At 49.1% G+C, this 9,047-nt stretch overlaps 1 long non-coding RNA gene across 1 annotated transcript in view; it reads right to left on the bottom strand.

The window, feature by feature from the left end:
- Nucleotides 1-5,613: 5,613 nt before the first annotated feature.
- LOC141574069 (uncharacterized) overlaps nt 5,614-9,047 on the bottom strand; it is a 38,808-nt gene continuing 35,374 nt past the window's right edge. Inside the window, exon 4 of the long non-coding RNA XR_012500677.1 lies at nt 5,614-8,433. This is a non-coding gene — a long non-coding RNA (uncharacterized LOC141574069). The remainder of the gene's footprint in view (nt 8,434-9,047) is intronic.

Genomic DNA, 9,047 nt, shown 5'->3' with positions numbered 1-9,047 from the left:
TACCCACTGCACCGGGAGGGAAACCGAGGAAGCACACATCGGCATTGGTTCGGTAAGCACTGGACAGACTTTAATTACTATCACTTCCAGAGCTCTCTTTTCAGAAAAACAATGCCTTCACAAGTTCAGGAAGTGCTTACAAGCACTCTCAGAAGGATCCACTGTGCCCACATCCAGTCCCCTCCTTCTGTGTTTTCTTGTTCTGTGACTAAGTCTTGGGAACCAATGTGAAAACATCCCACTTGGCTTGGGCCAGTCTGGTCCCTGCATCTATTCTGTTTGGTTGACAAGAGGACTTACAACTTCTTTTAATTCATTGCCAGTGTTCGGAAGTCGAAGGAATTTACTTATACACTTAGGGTCTGGCTTGTCCAAGATGAGCTGCAGCTATCCCTCTGAGGCTGCACCTGAGCAGAGCTGGGAGCACTGTCCCCTGGGAGAGGACACCCACCCGTCTCCAGCTGCCAGAGTCACCGCCATGCCTAGTCTCTAAAGGCAAATGGCTTTGCAGCCTCTGTCCTAGATTTTAAAATGTATCATTTGTCCGTAATACGGGCACTATGGGACGCTTCATGTAAGCAACCGCTGCCACGGGGCACCGAGCAGGACTCCAGGGCCGCAGAGCAACCATCTGACAAAATGTGGTCCCAGTGCCTCCGGCCTCCCTGAGGTCTTGTTCCCCACTCTCCATGGATCCCTCTGGCACTTGAGGATCCAACTCGTAACTTCTAGCTCTTATACGCCATCCCCACTCCCTTGTCAGAGACCGTCCACACCCTGACTTTGCGAACGAGAGGACTTCGGAGTGTGAGCTATTTAGGATGAAAATCAGTGCTGGTTTGCAACATCAGCATAGTTCCAGATTGATGGAACAGTAACCAACACGGCCCTTAATGTCTAGATAAGAAAGGCATGAGCCTCCCCAGCAAGTATTGTGGAAAAATACACTGTCCTTCCCACGATTTCTGCCAGTTCCCAAGGGGCTTAACTTCTTATGGTCATAGGGATGGGGTGGGGGAGGAGAGTGGGCGTGGCTATCAAGGGGGAGCTCGAAGGGTCCGGGGGGGGGGGGGTGATGGAACTGTTGGTGTCCTGATTGTGGGGTTGGCTACACAAATCTAGATGTGTGATAGGACAACACACTCACACGCACAGAGGAGTATGTGCAAAAATCTAAATAAACTCTGGATTGTACCCATGTCTGTTTCCTGGTTCTGCTAGTGCCCTACAGATCAGACATAACCACCAGGGGAGACCTGGTAAAGGGTCCACGAGACCTCCCTGTACAGTCTCATTGTGCAACCTCCTGTGAATTTACAATTATTTTCAAAACAGAAAGTTTAAAAACAAAACCTACATCCTTCTGGTGGCCCCTGCATCTAAGCCCCAGGACTGGGTTAATTCCATGTGTGGCGCTTGCCCCGGGGCGGATGCTGGCCTGCACTGCACACTTGCAGACAGGGAACCCCGCCCTTTGCTTGACTTTTACAGGTACCACACCCCCACCCCACCCCCAGACCAAGGGCTTTGTGTGTGCCGCCAGCTCGCTGACGGTTGGAGGGAGATACACACACCTTACTGTTTACCAAGATACACCTCCCGGCAATGCATTAGCCATTTTTCACACAGTACAGTTGACCCTTGAACAGCATGGGTTTGAACTGGGCAGGTCCGCTTACACAAGGATGTTTTCAGTGGTAAATACCACTATGCAGCCAGGTCCACGGTGGCTGCATCCCTGGATGTGGACGCGGAGGACCAGCGGATGCGGGGGGCCCAACTACCACTTACATGGGCATTTTTGTTTGCGGAGGGTTGGCGCCCCAACCCCCCAGGTCGTTCAAGGGTCAACTGTATAGTGTGGCCGCCCCTTGCCCCCTCCCTTCCTGCTCTTTTCCCTCCCTGCCCCACTCCCTCAAAAACAAACAGACAAGAAAAAGCAAACTCGATAGAGGCGAATTCTCCATCTCCAGCTTACAGCGGTTTCCTTATCTCTGTTAGGGTGTTGGCCGGGGTCCCCTTCCACCCGCAGGCAACTTATCAAGGTGGTTTCCCACATCGAGGACAGCCCTGCTCTCCAGAGATACGAGGAGGCCGGCTGCTTTAGACAACTTCTGTCCCTCCACGCGGCCGGGCCGGAGGGGCATCCGGCTTGAATAGCAGCCTCTGGGAAACCTGGCTTATCCGCCAGCCTCCCTCTCAGTCATCGGGGCTTCTAGACTGCTTTCCAACCCCTTCCTTCCCTGCACAAATACTCAGTTGGCCCCTCCTAAGCCCAGCCCTGACGACCCAAAATCAAAGAGAAGATCATTTGCCCTGCATCTCAGCGGGCATCCCACAAACAGGGGTTCTCTCCTGAGCCCTCTGACACCCTAAATGCAGCCCTTGTTCCAAATGAAAACCGCCCCTTCCCCTTTCCAAAGTAATGATTCTGAATCTTAACTGCATAGAGCATCTACTTTGGAACACGTGTCAACGGAAAGCCAGAGGTGCCTTGGGCAGAAGAAGTAAACCATGAGCCCACTCTCAGCCTCTGTCTGGGGAGTCCATTCGTGTCGCTGAGTCTCAGCAGGCAGCCTCCACGACTCCCACAAGCAGAGAAGCTAAAAACCACTGGGCATGTGGCATGTTCAAGCGAGACGCACCACTAACCGCCAAAGGTGAGACGAACCCACTACACATTTGTTTTGAACACGCAGCCCTCAGAACCGGGTAAGGTTATTTATTCCACAACTGTTCATTCAGGTTCATTCATTCAACAGATGTTTGCTGAGGGCCCTGCGTGGGGCAGGCGTGATCTAGTACCGGGAAGGAAAAAACAAACAAACAGCATAGAAAACACAGGAAGGACCTTGCCCTGGGGGAGTGTGCATTTTGGTGACACCGCGAGCTTTTCATTTTTGGAGGGGATGCCAGCAACGTTAAATCCTGAGGAACACGAAGCTGATGAGGGATACTGGAGGTTCTGGGTTTTTTTTTAAAGGATTTTCTTTACCATTTTTTAAAAAATTGAAGTATAGTCAGTTTACAATGTTGTATCATTTCAGCATAATATTTCAGTCATACATATACATACACATATTCCTTTGCATGTTCATTTTCATTCTAGGTTACTACAAGATATTGAATGTAGTCCCCTGTGCTGTACAGTGAGACCTTGTTGTTTATCTATTCTATACATAGTAGTGTGTATCTGCAAATCTCAAACTCCCAATTTATCCCTTCCCACCCCTCTTCCCCCGCCCCACCCAGTAACCATCAGTTTGTTTTCTATGTGTGTGAGTCTGTTTCTGTTTTGTAAACAAGTTCAATTGTGTGTATGGTTTTTTAAAGAGTCTGCACATAAGTGCTATCCTGTGGTCTTTCTTTCTCTTTCTGGCTGACTTCACTTAAAATGGCGGTCTCCAGGTCCAACCACGTTGCGGCAAATGGCAGGACTTTATTCTTTTTTATGGCTGAGTAGTATGGGGTTTCAGTTTTAAACAGGGAGGCCAGGAAGGCCTCAGAGAAGGGACAGCAGAACATAGATTTGCAGGAGGTAAAAGAGCCACACACCGTGGGGGGAGGAATCACTGGATTGTACCGGAGGCACAACTCTTCCTCGGCCTCTTAGGGTCTCCGGCTGAGAAGTAAATTGACCTAAAACACATTCACAGGAGAAACGCATGCAGACTGTTAGGTGGACATGGGTGTCCCCAGAAAACAGGGAGACCCAGGGAAGGGGCCAGGCCTGGGGTTTAGGCAGCAAATTGAGCAAAGACCAGAAGCTGTAGAAAGGTAACAATACACGGGGAACCTCAAGGAAGACTGGGTTATCTCAGCCAGTGTGTCCGTGCGGAGTTCTCTTGGCCTCCACCCCGTCTCTGGTGACAAGACCGCTTCCTGCTGGTACAGGGAGGGCACCGTCCACAAAGGGGTTTTGTCTCCTGCTCTCGAGAAGAAAAGGGGGGTCAGAGGGCCCGTCCTGCACATGCTCTTTCCCAAGTGCCTTTAGCCCAAAATATCCTTATGCCAAAGCAGGGTATTTGGGGTGCATGTTCTGCCTCCCCTCAAAGTGCAAAGTCCCTGCGGGACAACCTGCCTGGGGCGTGTGAGGAGCAGCAGGGGGCGTGCGGAGGGAGCAGAGCGGGGAAACGTGGTCGCCTGGCTGAAGTCTGCGAGGAGAAGGGGGCCCCCAGCTCCCGCGGTGCCTGGAGGGCTCTGCGTGGGGCATGGTTGGTGTTTTAGAAAGAGATGCGACACTAGTGGCCTGGGTTCGAGTGGGCGCAGGGGAGGGTGGAGGTGGTCAGATTCGGGAAGTATTCTGAGGTAAGGCCAACAGGATTTGCTCGTGAAAGCATGCATGCAGCTGTGAGAGAGAGGGCCCTCAAAGGTGTTTGGCTGGAGCGTCTGGAAGAATCCCCACTGACTGCAATGGGAAGACTGAGTGAAACGGGATTTGGGGGGAAGGGGACCAAGAATTCTGCTTTGGACAAATTACGTTTGCCCAGCAGGTGCCCTGACAGGGACAGAGAGAAGGCAGTGGGTAACGGAGTCCTCCGCTGGAGAACAACATTTGGCAGCCATCACGCACGCACGGTGCATCAGAAACGTAGAGACTGGTGAGACCCCTAAAGAGGATGCAGAGAGGGAGGGTCCAAGGACTCTGCCCAGCGACCCCGTCTCTTGCTAAGAGGTCCGAAGAGGGAGGAAGGAAGCAGCACAGAAGACGAAGATGTGGCCACAGCGAAGGAGAGGACCAGAGGTGTGGAGTCACCTCAATGCAAGTTGTGTTTCTTGTTACCATCGCAACAAATTCCCACAACCCAGCAACTTACAGCGACACAGATTTATTCTCTTATGGTTCTGGATGTCAGAAGTCTAAGAGGAATCAGCAGAGCTGCATTCCTTCTGAAGGCTCGAGAGGAGAATCTATTTCTTTGTCTTTTCCAATGTCCAGAGGCTGCCTTCCTGGGCTCGTGGCCCCATCCTCCAAAGCCAACATCTTCCAATGCCTCTCTCTGCTCCCGTCACCCTATTGCCTTCTTCTGACCCTGACACCCCCGCCTCCCTCTTATACGGATCCCTGTGTTTACACGGGGCCTGTTCAGATAATACAGCAAAAGCTTCCCGTCTCACACCCTCACCTTAACCACATCGGCAAGGTCCCTTTGGCCTTGTATCTGAGCATGTTCACAGGTTCCAGGGATTAGGATGTAGACTTATCTGGGGACCCATTATTCTGCCTACCGCACAAGTGAAGAAAGTACATGAAAGAGGAGTGACTGACAAATGCCTCTGAGAGGTCGAATTAGCGTCAGAACTGAGCATACACCCACCAGCGTGGTTACTGTTACCCTCGACCAGAGCAAGAATGGAGCAGCTTCTGCAAAAAGCAGCACATCCCAAAATGTCCTCGGTACCAGACAACAACGGGTATCACTCTTTTTAGATTTTAGAGTAGAGTTATCAGCCTCGAATTAGTGTCTAAGGAGGTATGATCTAACCATGCCACTGAACTGAGACCTCTTTCTAATGCTAAACCTACTGGAGAAATACAAAAATGTAACATAACACTTCTTTATCTGCTCTGCGCCAGAAGATTTAGGGATGTCATTTTTTTTTAAAGGCAGATTTAATTTTAGAACTAGCAAAAGAAAGCTAAAAAGTGAAGTTCAAAAGACTTGCAGAATTCCAACGACATCAAAAAACTTTCATTATAAATAACAACTGTTGCATAAGGGAGTGAAAATAATACACGAGCTAACATTTACTTGGCATTTACTAGCCCCAGCCCAGCATTATTTTTAAGCCCTTGACATCGATTAGTTCATGCCTTCTTCATTATAAGAAAATTTGGAAGGTACTATAGCAGGGCTCAAGGTTCAGGTGAGAGAACAGACTCAGATAGGGTGAGTAACCGGTGGAAGGTCACACAGCAGGGAAGCTGTGTCCCACTTTTACTGCCATGTTATGATTCTTCTGGACACTGACTAGTAGCCAGAGGCTTGGGAGACAGAGACAAACAGAATGCACCCCATAAACCCCCGGTATTTATTTCAGATTTTTGATCCTCCAGGATTTTTTTTTTCCAACAACGGAAGAGGAGATCACCTTTTCTTTTGCACCAGTTCTGTGTGCTATTTAAAGATATCATGCACAGAAAAAAGGGGGTCCTTCGCATTGGCCCCTTCAGTATCCCCAGTCCCCAAATTAACTACCATTAATGGGCTAAAGTACATTTCCAGACTTTCCCCCCAAGAGGCTAGTGTTCAGACTCCACTTAATCAGACTAAATGCAATAAAGCTTTTATTATTTATTTATCTGTTTATTTCCTAAATGTTTCTTCATGTATAAGCAGGAGGAAGTAGAGATTATAATGATAGCGTTCCGGAGAGCTCTGGAACACCTAAGTACCCTTTTGCTTAGTCATCAAATTCCCATGCTTGGACCCTGCCTCTTCCTGTCCCATAAGCATTCCACATGGCTTTAAGAACTCTCCCCTGTGCCTCCTTTGCCCCCAAACTCTTCACCCCTGTGGCCAAGTCCACGGGCAATGCTGAATTGCTCACCAAATAAAAATGCATTTGCTCTGTGTTCATACCAAAGTTCAAACGATAATGATCTGTATAAAAACAACGTTTGCCCGACAGGTTAACTGGCATGTTCGAAAATGGACACTCCTTTGGCAACTCATTGGTTGAAGTACAATGACGGTAATAACATTCCGGACAAAAGAGCAAGGCTGTTTTATGTATTTTGGGGGGATGCAAATTACCTTTATGACCCTGAGAGTAGCCAATCTTATCACTGTAAGAGTGAATTAAACAATAGTTTACGACTAGTTGCTAGTCAGGCTTCAGAACAAAATAAACAAACACAGAAACCACCACCTGTGCAGGACAAAAACCTGGTATCTCTCGGCAATTATAATGGTCCACTAAGGAGAAATTAACTGTCCAGCTTTTCTTCCTTAGAATGGAGCTGATCATAGAAACATGCACAGCTGAGGCAGCACCAACACGTCTTAGTACAGAGCTACCTGCTAACCCATCATGTGTTAAACGCTCTTCACCTGTAAGCAGGCACATTGTCCAACTTGGGAAATGGTACCTCCAGCATCAGTGTGGAAATTCTGGGTGCCACATTAGCTTTCAGGAAAGCCGTCTGAGCACCCCGTTTCCCAACAATGGAGCTACCTGAGTTAATGGTGAACACCTCCTGCACGAACGAACAACTGCTGAATAAAGCAAAAGGCTCTAGGAAGGCTCCTTAAAATGAAGCGGTCAGAGATGTCATCCAACTGTTCAGGTAAATATCACTGCAGAGCAACAGGAGGAAATCACCCCAACGTTTATTTATGTAAGACTCCAGGACATAAAAATCAAATTCACCCTTCCTGGATGCTAGAGAGGTAAAAAAAATGAATGGTTAAGGATGGACACCAGCATATATAAATTCAACAGAGAGTTGCCGGGGGACCCTCTCTGTCCCGAGCACCTTGGATCCAACATCAGCAAAACTGACAAAGACCCCTTGCCGCAGATTTTCTGGCAATTCCAGCCTTCATGCCTCATTTCATTATCAACCTCCTTTTTTACTCGGAAACCTCAAAAACTTAAGTGCTGACCACGTGCCTTGTAAAGATGTGGCACTCAAGTTAGACGGCCGGGGACTCATAACGTGGTAAGACTCGTGACACTTACTTTGGAAGCAGTGAGCAGACTGAGAATAATTTTAAAAAATGATGACCAAGCCTGCTGGCCTGCATCATTCGCTGCTATTCTGCAAGACACTCATCTATTTTATTTTTTTGTTTCAAAATATTTTTACATTGATCACTTTATATCTCTGCGTAAAGCTATTACATTTCCAAATAGCATTATATATCATGCCTGCCCCACAGACATCCTATGCCTACTGGGTCAAAAGCAGGCCCTGGAGGCAAATAAAGCCTGTGGCCAAAGAGCTATCTAAGTAGAAGGTACTTGAACACTTGCTTTTTGCAACCAAGCGCTCTCGTGGCCTCCTACCCTTGTTCCTTTTTGCGTGGGAAGCACCACATACCTGGCCGGGACCTCTTCTTTCTTTGAGCCCCTTTGACAGATCAAAAGCTGATAATGTGAGCGTGCCAAGGAGCAACACTGCCCCCGCAAGGCTGAAATGCCAGCGCTGCAGGCCTGGGAGTGTCTCCCAGGGACGTGCCTGGTGAGTAGCTGTCAACCACGCACAAGTCCCTTGACATCCTGGGCAAAAGGCATAGTAAGCATCACTGTCGCCTGGAGGAGGCAGGTGACCAACACTGTACCACCGGCATCGGGAGAACTGGAGGCTGGCCCGCCACAACCCGGGGCATCTTTAGGAGATGAAGCAGCATTTGACTCCAGGAGAGGATGCTGTGTCTCCGGGTCTCAGTCCGACTAAGCTGTGGCCATCAGCGTTCCCAGGGACACCTACGACAGCAAAGCCAAGCCAGGTCAAAGCTCTGGGTCTCAGAACAGACACGGGGCTCAGGTCACACGTGGAGCGGCCACCTGCAGTAAGTAGGAGGTGGGTCTGGATGGAGCAGGGACAGGAAGCGGCAGAAAAAAAGCGTTTGGGAAGATATATGAGGGTAGATAAAGGGCGGAACTGAAGTGAGTAAGAGGAGTTCAGACTTTACAAGACAGTGGTGGGCCCAGGAGTTAATTGCTCTTTTCATTCAAAACTAAAGGCAAGCAACCGGCCTCTGCTCTCCCTCAACCCCCTAATTAACAGGGGTTGCGCCTTCAACAGGCAGAAACTGCTCTGCACACTCGGGGTGAAACAGAATCGCATCTCTTACTTTTTTAGTCTTCTGCACTCCCCAGGCCTTTTAGGAAAATTTAGCACCTCTTTTTTGAGGTGTCTCCCCAAATATTGTTTTATCTAAGAACACAGGGAGGTTTGCAGGGTCAAAAGGGAAGGGCCACTTCAGGTCCCACAGAACCTGCACCCCCAAAGGAGCCAGCACTGCTGAGGTGAGGCTCTGACACTCCGGACTCTTCCAGAGGCTGCCAGACAAGCCCACTGCCTTGGGATTGAGTCT

This window comes from Camelus bactrianus, chromosome 19 (assembly GCF_048773025.1).
Source record: "Camelus bactrianus isolate YW-2024 breed Bactrian camel chromosome 19, ASM4877302v1, whole genome shotgun sequence".
NCBI lineage: Eukaryota > Metazoa > Chordata > Mammalia > Artiodactyla > Camelidae > Camelus > Camelus bactrianus.
This window is presented reverse-complemented; position numbering and strand designations above follow the sequence as displayed.